The 13,355-nt window shown below is 48.3% G+C and overlaps 1 protein-coding gene across 3 annotated transcripts in view; it reads left to right on the top strand.

Annotated features, from left to right (window-relative positions):
- The window catches only part of LOC118207435 (RNA-binding protein Raly-like), a 59,633-nt gene that overhangs the window by 13,579 nt on the left and 32,699 nt on the right, over positions 1 to 13,355 (top strand). The window lies entirely within an intron of this gene.

The raw sequence follows: 13,355 nt of genomic DNA, 5'->3' as shown, positions 1-13,355 counted from the left end.
CCAGGGTGCTTTTGCATGCGTGAAACAGCTGGATATTTACTGAAGCATTTCCAGGGTTCTCGTGTGTGTGTGTGTGTGTCTGTCTGTGTAAAACAGCTGGGTATTTACTGAAGCATTTCCTGGGTGCTGTTTCGTTTGTGTGTGTGTGTGTGTGTGAGTGTGTGTGTGTGTGAGTGTGTGAGTGTGTGTGTGTGTGTGTGAAACAGCTGGATACTTACTGAAGCAGCCCCCCATGAACTGGCCCTGGCTCAAAGCTGGCTCAGCCGAGTCCGGCAGGAATTGAAATCTGTGATTTAAACGTGTTTAAATGGAGCGTGATCCTTCCCCCCACAAGAGCCAACTACAGACAGCTCCAGGGGAAAGCAATGGGGACTGATGAATCGAAAGTAGATCCGCAGGAGAATTCGCCCAAATCCATGGACTGCGCAGTGCCCCCCCCCCCCCCTCGCCCCCCCACCCCCACTCCGTTCTACCGCTGCAGCGTCAGATTAATGCAGATGCTGATTTGTGCATCTGCCATTTTTAATCACTGCAATAAGGCCGGGCCTGTGAATTATAGATGGACCAGCAGGGAAAGTTTCATAGAAATATTATTCAGGCATTAGAATTAGCCAAATACCACGGCAACCACGGTGTGTGTGTGTGTGTGTATGGTGTGTGGGTTTGTGAGTGTGTGCGGATGTGTGTGTGTAGGGGGACTGGAGGAATCGTTCAATTGTGAGTCAATTAGTAATCTGATTTGATTTAAGATGCAGATTTGTGCTTGTGAGGGAGAAAATAATTGCTTGGTTGGGAGAACAGTTTCTAAGGAGGCTATTGAATTTGTGTGTGTAAGTGTGTGTGTGTGCTCTGTGCACGCATGTGTGTGCATATGCGAGTGCTATTGTGCATATCTGTGTAGTACCTTCATCTAGACAAAATTAATCGAAAAAATGTATTGTCTGGAATCTCCCAATATGCTTTACTCCAAATATCCCATGAGCCTCTTGGGGAGGGAGTAGATGCCCCCCTGTCACAGTGACCGCCGGGAATCGAACCCTGACCTCTGGCCTGACCCCGGGGCGCGGTGTGGGGCTTCAGTGTGCTCTCACAGATCGGCCTTCATGCTCGCTGAAGAGGGCAAGAGCACACGGGACCCTTAACTCCACATGTGAACGAAAGCTTTTCCCGCCACAACACAACACAACAGACCGGCCGAGCGACTGACACTTCCCAGGGCTCTGAGAGACTGACACTTCCCAGGGCTCTGAACGACTGACACTCCCCAGGGCTCTGAGCGACTGACACTTCCCAGGGCTCTGAGCGACTGACACTTCCCACCGCTCTGAGCGACTGACACTTCCCAGGGCTCTGAGCGACTGACACTTCCCACCGCTCTGAGCGACTGACACTTCCCAGGGCTCTGAGCGACTGACACTCCCCAGGGCTCTGAGCGACTGACACTCCCCAGGGCTCTGAGCGACTGACACTCCCCAGGGCTCTGAGCGACTGACACTCCCCAGGGCTCTGAGCGACTGACACTTCCCAGGGCTCTGAGCGACTGACACTCCCCAGGGCTCTGAGTGACTGACACTCCCCAGGGCTCTGAGCGACTGACATTCCCCAGGGCTCTGAGCGACTGACACTCCCCAGGGCTCTGAGCGACTGACACTCCCCAGGGCTCTGAGTGACTGACACTCCCCAGGGCTCTGAGCGACTGACACTTCCCAGGGCTCTGAGCGACTGACACTCCCCAGGGCTCTGAGCGACTGACACTCCCCAGGGCTCTGAGCGACTGACACTCCCCAGGGCTCTGAGTGACTGACACTCCCCAGGGCTCTGAGCGACTGACACTTCCCAGGGCTCTGAGCGACTGACACTTCCCAGGGCTCTGAACGACTGACACTTCCCAGGGCTCTGAGCGACTGACACTCCCCAGGGCTCTGAGCGACTGACACTCCCCAGGGCTCTGAGCGACTGACACTTCCCAGGGCTCTGCGGTGCTCCTGTTTTACGAGCATTTGATCCTGAAAATTGATGTGTGCAAACTGGAAAAATAATTTAGGAGCGCACCTACTAACTGGGATACATCAAGTGTACTCCTGTTTTTCCAACTTAGGAACACATGCACTTCTGGGGGAAAAAAAAATGTTAGCATAGAGCCCTGTTTGCATGGAGCGTGGCTTGTGGTGAACTTGTTCCTGATGATCAAGATGAGCTGATTTTTTATAACGGCCGTGGTGGAGCGGAGGGAGGGAGCAGATTTCTCAGAACAGCCTCCTCACACGTTAAGATCAGCCTGACGGGAGCTTCGGACGTTATGAGGGGGCGTGTGATTCACTCGTGTATACTGAGGGGTGTTTGCCCTCTGATTAATATTTAGGTGGTTCATCTGACCACCATTTTTATCTTTTCTAGCTCTATAAACAGGGTTCACTGAAAAGTCTTTGCTTACGAGCCAGCTGTATGCTTAGCCTCTGTAAACTGTATGGAGGTCAGTATTCGGTGCCAAACCAATCAGGGTCCGGCGGTATGCAGAAACACGTCGTTATGCAAGGACGAGGCGCTGGACAGCTCCTCATTCAACTCGTGTGAAATGTGGCTTTGAGAGGAGAGGTGTAGTACAGTTACACACCCCCTCTATTACATCAGTATGAATTAGAGGAGGAAAGGTTCACAGCAAGCACAAGGTAAGGGGATTTTTACAGTTAAATTGTTTTGTGTGTGTGTGTGTGTGTGTGTATATGCGTGTGTGGGCAAGCCATTACTTTTTATTTTTTATTTTTTTTACCCCATAAACGTCAGGTTGCCCTGTTTACAATAGCACATCTTTAATTCACTGCCCGGGGGGAGGCAAGCTTATTTAATCTAAACAACTAAAATTTCCCAGGAAAGATATTGTTATGATTTATGGTTTCAGACAAACAATGCAGCTCTGGCAGAGAGTCAATTCTCTTAAGTAATGTGAGCTCAGAGTTGTTCGGCTGTATTTATAACTTCAGAAGGCCGATTTAAGTCCTCGCTTCATTGCGGAAATGCAATTATCCTCCTGCAGAGCCCCGTCAGCGCGCTCCCTGAGTGAGGAGGGCCGGCTGAGTAACGGCCCCGCCTCCTCCATCGCGCGGTGTGAACCCAACACAGCCGCAACGAGGAAACGCAGGAACGACTGCGACGGCATTGAGTACAATGCAGCGCGTCGGCCCACTTCTCTCTGCGAGGCGCACTCCCCCCCCCCCCCCCCCATGGGTCCCGCGATGGCGGTACATATCGCTAACCGGGCTGGTCACATGGGTCCCGAGATGGCGGTACATATCGCTAACCGGGCTGGTCACATGGGTCCCGCGATGGCGGTACATATCGCTAACCGGGCTGGTCACATGGGTCCCGCGATGGCGGTACATATCGCTAACCGGGCTGGTCACATGGGTCCCGCGATGGCGGTACATATCGCTAACCGGGCTAGTCACATGGGTCCCGCGATGGCGGTACATATCGCTAACCGGGCTGGTCACATGGGTCCCGAGATGGCGGTACATATCGCTAACCGGGCTGGTCACATGGGCCCCTCGATGGCGGTACATATCGCTAACCGGGCTAGTCACATGGATCCCGCGATGGCGGTACATATCGCTAGCCGGGCTGGTCACATGGGTCCCTCGATGGCGGTACATATCCCTAACTGGGCTGGTCACATGGGTTCCGCGATGGCGGTACATACAGCTAACCGGGCTGGTCACATGGGTCCCGCGATGGCGGTACATATCGCTAACCGGGCTGGTCACATGGGGCCCTCGATGGCGGTACATATCGCTAACCGGGCTGGTCACATGGGTCCCGCGATGGCGGTACATATCGCTAACCGGGCTGGTCACATGGGGCCCTCGATGGCGGTACATATCGCTAACCGGGCTGGTCACATGGGGCCCTCGATGGCGGTACATATCGCTAACCGGGCTGGTCACATGGGTCCCGCGATGGCGGTACATATCGCTAACCGGGCTGGTCACATGGGTCCCGCGATGGCGGTACATATCGCTAACCGGGCTGGTCACATGGGTCCCGCGGTGGCGGTACATATCGCTAACCGGGCTGGTCACATGGGTCCCGCGATGGCGGTACATACCACTAACCGGGCTGGTCACATGGGTCCCGCGATGGCGGTACATATCGCTAGCCGGGGTGGTCACACGGGTCCTCGCGTTGTCGCAGGAAACACACACACACGTTTGCTCTTCCCGCCGTTCAACCGTTTCCCAGCAGCCCGCGGTGTTTTTTTATCAACTCCTGTGGCGAGGACAGGAAGTGCTTTTTCAAACGATCAATCTTCCTGTTGTCCTTATTGAGAACCTGCACTGGGGGGGGAGGGCGGAGGGGGGGGGGGGGGGGTGTAATCACTGCTCACAGTCATCAATAACCTTTTTTTTTGGACTGTTTCTTTTTGGACTTTTTAAGTTAGAACCCTAACTTGTGTTGTCGGACAATACATTCAGCCCAGCATTTAATCATTCAAGAAAAGCCATTTATTTATTTACTTACTTAATGACTTAATTCAGCAGTACTGGTTTCTTAAATAAAACCACGCAAAATGCAACTCCTCATTGTGCATACTGGCAGGGGGGGCTGATAGGGTTAGTAGCGTTAGAGACAGTGTCGCTAAGAACACCCTGTCTCTAAGAATTAAATCTTCTAATTATGACGGACGGCTTTTAGATCAACTGAGGCATGAGGACACGTCGCGAACGTTCTTGGTACGCTGCTGAGACAGTTAAAGCAAACACTCGCGGGTTTCAGACCATAAGTTCACATTGTTTTAAAGACCTTTTTGAATGTTTGTTTGGATGCGTGTGATATACTACCAGAGACAGTGCAGCTGTCATATATCTGGAAGCGTTGAATCCGCCGGGCTCCTGATTATATTACTCACCCACAGAGCGCTGCTGGCATCCAAAAACAAATCCACACAACTTAAACTAAACCTGTCCCAGTAACCAGCAGCATTTCTGTTCGTCCACAACAGACATCAGCAATCACTTTACCTGCTTTAACTGTGCTCTCGATGGGACTAAATCACAAAACTTTTCTTAAATCATTCTTACTTTCGTTCTTAAAAACGTTCCTATGAAAAATCAGTATGAGAATCATGACGCATGTGCAGACCTTTGTTTTTGTGCGTTTCCCAGGTGTATGAGATGATAAATGCTGGCTGTTTGTAAATTTTATGCATAATGTTAATTATAAAACGTCAATGTTAATGTCACTTATTAGCATAAGTAAACAGCCAAGAGCAAATACAGATAAGAAAAAAATGATAAATGCCGAAATGTTATTGGAAACGTTCTTATACGCAGTTTACAATCAAATCCTGCACGCTTCGCGAATGAGGCCCATTCTGATTTACACATGCACACACACACGCGCGCGCACACACACACATGCACGCGCACACATGCACGCGCGCACACACACACGCACGCACACACATGCACACGCACACAGACATGCACACACACATGCACACGCACACAGACATGCACGCGCACACACTCTCTCTTACATACACATGCACGCACACACACACACACTCTCTTTTACATACGCACGTGCACACACACACATGCACGCGCACACACACACGCACACAGACACACTCTCTCTTACATGCACATGCACACGCATAGTACACATGACCACAAATTATTTTTTGTATACCATTTATTTTTTAAACCAGTATATCAATAAGTGTGCTGTGTTTTAATATAGTCCAAATTATCTCAATTGTTTAAAACTGCAAATTCTAATAAGAAATACCCATTGCTTGCATAAATAACCTGGTGTAGGATCATGGCTTAATGATGCCTGTTCAGGAAAAACACTGTTCTTTTAGCACATACAGAGACTGTAAATCTGAGAGATATGTCCTTGTACGCAGTGTTATAATTCAGGGTCATCAACAAATGCATGCACGTTTTTATTATGGATTTGGTGAAACAAACAAACATGGATCTTCCATTATGTACTTTGTCTGTATTTCAGATGAAAATCTGCATACTGATTTGCATCTGATATTTACAAACAAAGCTAGAACCTCACTTGCAAATCAAGGCTAGTACTTCTTAAATGTGATCCTGTATGCCTAGTTATAAAATATAAATCTTTATATAAAATATAAAACCTGAGATCGAAGTCAGTTTTAAAAAGTTCATTGGGCATTGTAAAATATCTTTTGTAAATTATTTTTTAAATAATGTTTCTAACTTAATGTTACAGGAAGGCTTTACTGACTAAAGTTTACTGAGGGCTCCCAGCCCTAGTGGTCCCAGTGTAATTTTGTTTAGAATTATTACTTCTGCTCCTCTGTACAACAGCACAGTTTCCCTGGGATGGCAGGTTTTTAATTGAGCGAACAGCTGACTGCTACTTTATTGTGCTGCTGGATTTGATTGGATCCTGGCGAACAGCTGACTGCTGTTTTATTGTGCCGCTGGATTTGATTTGATCCTGGTGAACAGCTGACTGCTGTTTTATTGTGCTGCTGGATTTGATTGGATCCTGGTGAACAGCTGACTGCTGTTTTATTGTGCTGCTGGATTTGATTGGATCCTGGTGAACAGCTGACTGCTGTTTTACTGTGCTGATGGATTTGATTGGATCCTGGCCTGTGATTCTCACAGATGTGATATGGGCAGAAGTCCAGTTAGCCAAATGGCCTTGTTATAATTGATTGTCCAGCAGGGGGTGCAGGTCGAGGCAGTTTGTACAGCACATTGAACATCGAGCCATTATACCTTCCATGCCCACAGCCAATCACAGCACTGCTATGTTGCAGTTTAGATTCCTGTGGCACAAGTTTCTAGGATTCGTCGGCCTTGGTCTCCTCCTCGACCTTGTCCATCCTCCTCTTCTTCTGACGTCATATAATATAACTCAGATGTGAGCTCTGAGTTATAAACCTGCAGAGAAAACCTGCAGCGTTTCCGCCTGCACTGAGACCGCATCAGCCGGGCGTTTGATTTTTTGAAAACGTATTTTATCCTGCGCATCAGTGGCGTGACAGTTGAAGTTTCCGTTAGTATAATAATGTCATAATTTATCTGCGCAACATGAACCTACTGGCAGCTGATGTTTAAATGGGTGCTACTTATTTCTGACAGATGTGACAGCGACTCAGAGTTCCAAGAGATGCTATTTGAAACGTTGTTTATAGTTTCTATTAAAGCAGAGCTTTTTTTATAGTTCTTGACTGTAGACTTTAATGTCAAACTGTAACACATCTGAGTGTCTGATTCTCACTCCTCCACCACAGCGCAGAGTCACTCACTGGCAGCCTGTATCATTAGCAGACAAGCTCCACACAAAGATACATGAATTACAGGCACCGCTGGTTTTCATTCTTCCGCTCTGATCAGGACTGATTTAAACCTGCGACTCCAGGTGAGTTAAATCTCTGGCCAATTAGTGGCATTAATTGATCAATTAACTATCAGGCAGAAAAGTAAACCAGAAGTAATACTGGCCTCAAGGGTTAGATTTAAGTATCCCTGCCTTCACACCTGACACACCCTGCTCTCCCCACACCCTGCTCTCCCTACATCCTGCTCTCCCCACACCCTGCTCTCCCTACATACTGCTCTCCCCACACCCTGCTCTCCCCACCTACTGCTCTCCCACACAGCTCAGAGCACTGTGTTCATTAGTGCTTAATTAGGGAAATAAACAGCTTCCACGACCCCTGAAGCTGCCCTTGGCCGAGCCTTGTCCACGAGGCTCATTTGCTCTCACACGTAAGGTTCATTAATGGATGATCAGTCGGGTTAGCCACGGCAGGGGCTGTGGGCGTAGCGGGAGGCCTAGTTAATGAAGAAGCCTGCAGAAGTGTGCTCTCTGTGCAGCGTTACTGTGTGCAGCCCTTCTGCCAGGCACATCCCATAATTCACCAGCGTAACAGCAGGCCAGTGAGGAGAATAAAGTACATTTGTGCTGTACGATCCTGTCTGTCCGTGGATTATGAAAAAAGTGCATTTTATCTCAAGCACCTTTCGATCTGTTGTTCGATTGTGCGGCAGCATGTCTTCCAGTGGACCAGTATAGGCATTGGAATGGTCACCGTCAGCGGTGGGATGTCACAGTCAGTGCTGGAGTAGTCACAGTGGGTGCTGGAATGGTCACAGTCAGTGTTGGAGTAGTCACAGTGGGTGCTGGAATGGTCACAGTCAGTGTTGGAGTAGTCACAGTGGGTGCTGGAATGGTCACAGTCAGTGTTGGAGTAGTCACAGTGGGTGCTGGAATAGTCACAGTCAGTGTTGGAGTAGTCACAGTGGGTGCTGGAATGGTCACAGTCAGTGTTGGAGTGGCCAGAACTTGGTTCTGCATCACTGAGATTCAGCGCTTTGACTGGCTGCAGCACTCAAGAACTCCAGCATCGGTGTCTCAATCAACAAGCCAATGGCCTGGACTCAATCAACAAGCCAATCCCTGAGCTCCCCAGATTATGTTTGTATAGATGAGGAAGAAGACTTGAATTTAATCATTAGTCAAGAACAAATGTTAACTGGATATTAAAGCTCTTCGCACGTATGAATATCTCTTTTCACTGCCGTTTTTTCTGATTAGACGAGTTTGAAAGCAAAGTGTTAACTCCTCGTGTCTGTGTTAACAGACGGCAAGCGGACTTTTTAAAGCTGTACAGCTGCTCCGCGTGCGAGCTCATAATGCTGCAGACTGCCCGTGTCATTGTTAAGGGCTCTGATAAATGACTTCCAATTAAAACCCTCTTTACAGGCCTCTCTGGAAGCCTGCGCTCATCCATTTTAATTTGTTCTGACCAGCACTTCTGCGGTTTAACTGGCGAGATGCTCCGCATATTTCATTTGTACAGGTACGCGTTTTATTTGGTTTTTTTTTCCCCCCCAAACAAAGGCACTTGAATTAGTCGCAATCAGTGTGGCAGATTATCTATACCTGGAATTGATCGCTGTGTCTCTGTACAGCTGTGCCATCAGGTCCCTCTCTGCCAGAAGTCAATGCAGAGCGCTAACTCACGGATATATTATTTAGCAAACAGGTCCTCAGCTTGGTATTCCTCCTGTGCTCTGTACCTCCCTGTCAGGGAGACTCAGGTGAGTAACAGTAAGCTCATGAGTTGTCTGCATTGCTGTGCTAGATGTGGATAACCACACCACTGCCCATTAAGATCATAAATCATTAGAACCCATTAAGACCATAAATCATAAGACTTAATTTCAACAACAGCCAATTAAAAAAAAGGGAGCAGAACAACCGTTTAATAAATAGAATGTTCGCGGTCTCCCTCCAAGCTTCCTGTGACATCACAAAGGCCAAAGATGCATTGGCCAATCGGTTTTAAATAATAGGTATCCTTTCCTTTTTGGAGTTTTGAATGATGTTGTTTGTCTTCAGTAACAGGCTGTTTAAATGGACGGAGTAAGTGAGTGCACAGTTCATACTGGTGCTCAGCATTGCACCAGACAGGCAATAATGAACTAATGCTCACAGCTCGCTTAAATCGCGAGAATGATTTACGCACTTAATGGTATCATTCAGAATCTATGCTTGGTGTGCCACTGGAAGATGAATCTTTTGTGTTTTCTGTAATCCAGCTTAATCTAATATATATATATATATTTATATATATATATACAATGTCCATTGCAACATGATTTGTATGCTGTACAGATTGCTCAAGTTGGGTGTTTATCTACTGTTCCTAAGTACGCATTAGAAACACGCAGCTATTTGTAAAAAAAAAAAAAATAATAATTTTTTTTTTTTTTTAAAAGGGGCCCTTATTTTATGGGGGGAAAATCCCATTACCTTGTGCAGCGTTACGGAGGAGAAGCCATCATTTCGCCCTAATCTGAAATAAATCTCTCAGGAAAGCGTCCGGAATGCTGTGGCATGTATTCCTCTGGAATTTCACAGACAGGTGCCCAGAATGGATTTTTTCGCCCCTCTCCACGCTTCGCGTGCTAATGCGGTTTGCGCAAACGCACCACAGCGGCAGGTAAAGATGGAAACTTTTGTTCCTTCGATTAGCCGTCTTACACGGCAAACATGAACAGCACGCTGTCCACGCATCAGCGCAGTCAAGAGTAGAGGGCTGTAGAGGACCTGGCTGCGCATCAGTGCAGTCTAGAGTGGCTGTAGAGGACCTGACTGCGCATCAGTGCAGTCTAGAGTGGCTGTAGAGGACCTGACTGCGCATCAGTGCAGTCTAGAGTGGCTGTAGAGGACATGACTGCGCATTTCAGCTGATGGGGAGTGACTTCTGAATGGGCTGGGTGGGGTCCAGTGATGAGATGGGCCTTACTGGGCATTAATAAAATTCATGAATGAATAAATAAGGCTTTAGGATTTTAATCCGTATGTGTGTGTTTGCTGATCCGGGAAAAAAAAAGCGGGAAAAAAGAAAGCATGAAGGGGTTTGCCTAGAAGGGGCCAGTGCAGGACCCGGAGAGGCCCCTGGCAGTCCAGCCCAGTCCAAACAGGAAGGCCCCAAAAACACCTCACCCAGCACAGCAGGACCCCTCGCGCTACAGCCGGCTGTGTGGTCGCTAACGGAGGCGAGACTGTAGCGCATGGCAGATTGTTTTATTCCGGGTTTTTCTGTGACCTTTTGGGTCACATCAGCTTCACGGAATGCGATTAATTATCACCTCAGCGGACAATCTTATCCCACTTAATATGGCTTCCATTTTTTTCTGTTAATGTTTCATGAGCTGAAGAACACACAGAAACCAGGAGAAAGAAAAATCTGTAAATTAATTATGCACTCTAACTAGACAATGAGGTGAGCAGCATCTCCCCAGTTAAAAAACAGGACACAACTTGTCCTCCGCAATCTCGCCGTCTCCAGGACCATCCAGGAAATTAGAAATCTGAGCCCATTTCAAATTAAAAGTGTCCTCCGTTCAGCCCTTCAATATAGATTTTTTAATTTAAATTTAGGTCTGCTAAATAAGACACCTCTTGTTTAAACTTTGCTGAATTTGGGTGTCCATCACAAACGAGCTGCTACCCCTGTGATTTGTGGAAACCATAGTGGTTTGTGTCGTGGAGAGCAGGGCTGGCTCAGACTGCAGAGAAATTCTGACTCATCATGGTACCTCCAGCCCACTAGGGGGCAGTACCTGTGGTGGGAGAAATCATAAATACTACACCAAGACCTGACAGTGTTTTCACACATTTCACACTTCACAAATCCCCATTATGTATTATTTATTCACGTGGCACCAGGAGAAGGGCCTGCCCAGAGTAGAGAGACAGCCTATGCATGTTCACCATACAGGTGGCTAACAATGACCTAAGACAGGTAACAGATTTTTATAAAGAGGCTGACCATACGAGTGATGTGTTTTTATTTTTCGGAGGGGGGGTGGGGCGGTATTATTATGAGTCAGGCTTTTTTATATCAGCCCCATGATCAGGCGGAGGTGCTTCTGGCTTTTTGTTTTCCGTCCGTATTTTGACCGCTCGTGAGCCGGACCCTCCGCTGTGTCTGCAGATCCCTGATAAAGAGCTTCCTGTGCGATCAGGCGGCGTAGTGGGGCTTCGCGGGAGAGCGGGAGAAAGTGCACTTCGCTGCGTTTCCTTACAGAGCGGGTGACAGACGGGGGGGGGGGGGGCGGCGGGGTGGGGGGGGGAGCAGAACGCCGTTTGGATGCAGGCCTGCCAGCGTCCCGAGCCCGCCAAGCTCTCGCCTCTAATCAGGTAACCGCTCCCTAATCACAGCGGTATTGTCCCACTCCCGCCGTTCGCGGGCTCACGCACACCTGGGACCCCCGCCGCTAATTTCTGGAGTGTTCCAGAGCGAGCGATCCCTGTAATTTAACCTGGTTTCCGTCCAGACTCGGAATACAAATGAGCAAATCAGCAGGGACAGCTAGGGCTGCTATAGGAGAGAGCCTGGCACTGACCACGCATAGGATCCATTAGGATACAAAGCAGAACGTTAGTGTACATGACCTCGCCAATCACTAACTGGTGATTGATAAATGGTTTTGTTCAAATTTCTGCTTAAAGGGCAGTTCGTTCTCTGGAATAACTACTGAGGAGCCTCTAACCCCAGACATAACCCCCCCCCCCCAACACAGTAACTGTCCCCCCCCGTGCAACACAGAAACTGCCCCCCCCCCCATGCAACACAGTAACTGTCCCCCCCAGTGCAACATGGTAACTGCCCCCCCAGTGCAACACAGAAACTGCCCCCCCCCGTGCAACACAGTAACTGTCCCCCCCAGTGCAACATGGTAACTGCCCCCCCAGTGCAACACAGAAACTGCCCCCCCCCCCCCCCCCCCCCGTGCAACACGGTAACTGTCCCCCCCAGTGCAACACAGTAACTGTCCCATCTCGCTGTACAGGCACGTTCCCTGGAGCTGGTCACATGGCATCCTGGCTCTCTAGTCTGTGTGCTAATGGCTCTGACTCATGTTTTTCTAATAGAAAAGGGGGGTCAGGAATTTCAAGTGGTTTTATCGCCCATTATCACATAACTCTCTTATGGAAACCTCCGTCAGTTTGAAATATCATTTTTATCAGTAAAGCACCGGTTCTGTGTTGCTCTTCTCGATGAGTAGAGAATCTCGCTCTGTTTCAGCATGCATGCTTTCCCCGCACACACTGAGTGGATCTGTCAGGCAGCTCGGTGCGTTTTTTGATGTGATGCATTTGTAGTATTATTTCTAGTCATAAATCCTGAGGAAACTACACTCCTTTTGTACAAACCGGTCCCTCCAGCACTGCATCGCACAGCAGGGGCTGCTGGGATGGGTTTGGATGAAGCACGCTTCAACACCTCAACCACAGAGACACTTTTGCACAGGATTGACAAGAAGTTTCTTTTTGTCTTCTTTTCTTTACAAACTGTAAAGAATATAGTGTAACAGTTTAGTGTATTTATAAGATGAAGTTAAGGACAAATCTTAATTGAATAGAGGCCTCTAATTTGATATTTCAATACCCCACCCACCCACTAATGTGAATTGGAGTTCATCTCTCAAACTGCTTGATCTGCTTTAAAATAACTGAATAAAAGGAACTGGATAACGGGGAGGGGGGGGGGGGGGGCAGATTAAATCCACACAGAAACACCGCCAGGGCCTGGGGGGTCATGTCAGCATTTTTCTTGTTGATAAGGACATGCCTCACCACCATCATCATCATCATCATTTTCCTCCTCATGGTCATCATAACAGGAAGAGTACTACGTGCTAGTTATGAAGTGATTATTTCCCCCCCTCATTAACCCACGACACTCCACAGAGCTTTACATCGAGGCCAGTCAAACTGGGCAGCGGTCATTTCATAAGGAGGTGAGGTGAGGTGAGGTGAGGGGAGAAAGAGTGAGAACTGAAACA

The sequence above is a fragment of the Anguilla anguilla genome, chromosome 11, assembly GCF_013347855.1.
Source record: "Anguilla anguilla isolate fAngAng1 chromosome 11, fAngAng1.pri, whole genome shotgun sequence".
NCBI lineage: Eukaryota > Metazoa > Chordata > Actinopteri > Anguilliformes > Anguillidae > Anguilla > Anguilla anguilla.
Note: the sequence above shows the minus strand (reverse complement) of the source record. Positions and strands in the feature narration are given on the sequence as shown.